Raw genomic sequence first — 2,500 nt, 5'->3', positions numbered from 1 at the left:
CTTCCCGGCCACCAGGTCAACCCGCTGAATGTATGGGGTTGACCTGCTGGCCGCTTTCCTTCCCGGCCACCAGGTCAACCCGCTGAATGTATGGGGTTGACCTGCTGGCCGCTTTCCTTCCCGGCCACCAGGTCAACCCGCTGAATGTATGGGGTTGACCTGCTGGCCGCTTTCCTTCCCGGCCACCAGGTCAACCCGCTGAAAGTATGGGGTTGACCTGGTGGCCGCTTTCCTTCCCGGCCACCAGGTCAACCCGCTGAAAGTATGGGGTTGACCTGGTGGCCGCTTTCCTTCCCGGCCACCAGGTCAACCCGCTGCCGGCATGGGGTTGACCTGCTGGCCGCAGAGGGGCAGGCTCCGGGTTGACCTGGTGGCCGGACGGGGATTAAGCCCCGGCTCGGAGCAGGGCAAGCCCGGGCGGAGGGGGGTCCGCTTGGCCCCTGCCCGCGGGGGCAGGCTCCGGGTTGACCTGGTGGCCGGTTTGCTTTCGGGCCACCAGGTCAACCCGCTGAATGTATGGGGTTGACCTGCTGGCCGCTTTCCTTCCCGGCCACCAGGTCAACCCGCTGAATGTATGGGGTTGACCTGCTGGCCGCTTTCCTTCCCGGCCACCAGGTCAACCCGCTGAATGTATGGGGTTGACCTGCTGGCCGCTTTCCTTCCCGGCCACCAGGTCAACCCGCTGAATGTATGGGGTTGACCTGCTGGCCGCTTTCCTTCCCGGCCACCAGGTCAACCCGCTGAATGTATGGGGTTGACCTGCTGGCCGCTTTCCTTCCCGGCCACCAGGTCAACCCGCTGAAAGTATGGGGTTGACCTGCTGGCCGCTTTCCTTCCCGTCCACCAGGTCAACCCGCTGAATGTATGGGGTTGACCTGCTGGCCGCTCTGCTTCCCGGCCACCAGGTCAACCCCCTGCCGGTATGGGGTTGACCTGCTGGCCGCAGAGGGGCAGGCTCCGGGTTGACCTGGTGGCCGGCAGGGACTTCAGCCCCAGGGCCCCTGGCAGGGCGACCCTGCCCTTGTTCCCCAGAAAAGGAGAGAGCTGGCTCGCAGCGGGAAAAGCTGCCTACGGCACCTGGGATTCCCAGGCGGTCACCCATCCAAGTACTAGCCAGGCCCGGGACGGTTTACCTTCCGAGATCGGACGGGATCGGGGGCCTTCCGTCCGGTATGGCCGTAGGCACTCGGCTCCGGTCCGCCTCGTCCCCTTTCCCTTACTGACTCCCCTGCCTCGGGTGGGCCCGATCCTTTTTTCCGTTTTTTTTTTTCCGCTCCGGAGGCTTCGTGAGCCCCCCCCCAACACCCCTTTGGGGGTCGGTGAAATTTTTTTTTTCAGACTTCCAGGGGCCCGATCCTGGCCGCGGGCACCCGGCTCCGGGCACCCGGCTCCGGGCCGCCTCGTCCCCTTTCCCTTACTGACTCCGCTGCCTCGGGTGGGCCCGATCCTTTTTTCCGTTTTTTTTTTTCCGCTCCGGAGGCTTCGTGAGCCCCCCCCAACACCACTTTGGGGGTCGGTGAAAAAATTTTTTTCAGACTTCCAGGGGCCCGATCCTGGCCGCGGGCACCCGGCTCCGGGCACCCGGCTCCGGGCCGCCTCGTCCCCTTTCCCTTACTGACTCCCCTGCCTCGGGTGGGCCCGATCCTTTTTTCCGTTTTTTTTTTTTTTCGCTCCGGAGGCTTTATGAGCCCCCCCCAATACCACTTTGGGGGTCGGTGAAAAAAATTTTTCAGACTTCCAGGGGCCCGATCCTGGCCGCCGGCACCCGGCTCCGGGCACCCGGCTCCGGGCCGCCTCGTCCCCTTTCCCTTACTGACTCCCCTGCCTCGGGTGGGCCCGATCCTTTTTTCCGTTTTTTTTTTTTTCGCTCCGGAGGCTTTATGAGGCCCCCCCTAACCGTTTTTGGGGTCGGTGAAAATTTTTAGTCAGACTTCCAGGGGCCCGATCCTGGCCGCGGCTTCGCAGGCTGGCCTGGGGGGGGGGGCATCTCTAGCTCCGGCCGCGGACGGCGAGACGCTCGGCCACCAGGTCAGCCCGGAGGAAAAGGCTGAAAAAAATGTCTAAGTCCCCCCGGGACACCAGGTCAACCCGGAGGAAAAGGCTGAAAAAAATGTCTAAGTCCCCCCGGGACACCAGGTCAACCCGGAGGAAAAGGCTGAAAAAAAGTCTAAGTCCCCCCGGGACACCAGGTCAACCCGGAGGAAAAGGCTGAAAAAAATGTCTAAGTCCCCCCGGGACACCAGGTCAACCCGGAGGAAAAGGCTGAAAAAAAGTCTAAGTCCCCCCGGGACACCAGGTCAACCCGGAGGAAAAGGCTGAAAAAAAGTCTAAGTCCCCCCGGGACACCAGGTCAACCCGGAGGAAAAGGCTGAAAAAAAGTCTAAGTCCCCCCGGGACACCAGGTCAACCCGGAGGAAAAGGCTGAAAAAAAGTCTAAGTCCCCCCGGGACACCAGGTCAACCCGGAGGAAAAGGCTGAAAAAAATGTCTAAGTCCCCCCG

At 62.3% G+C, this 2,500-nt stretch overlaps 1 non-coding gene across 1 annotated transcript; it reads right to left on the bottom strand.

Moving 5' to 3' along the window:
• Positions 1-1,065: 1,065 nt before the first annotated feature.
• On the bottom strand, positions 1,066-1,184 carry LOC141979944 (5S ribosomal RNA). Its single transcript, XR_012637328.1, has one exon. It is a non-coding gene; the product is annotated as a 5S ribosomal RNA (ribosomal RNA).
• Between the last annotated feature and the right edge of the window lie 1,316 nt (positions 1,185-2,500).

Source organism: Natator depressus, chromosome 28, assembly GCF_965152275.1.
Source record: "Natator depressus isolate rNatDep1 chromosome 28, rNatDep2.hap1, whole genome shotgun sequence".
NCBI lineage: Eukaryota > Metazoa > Chordata > Testudines > Cheloniidae > Natator > Natator depressus.
This window is presented reverse-complemented; position numbering and strand designations above follow the sequence as displayed.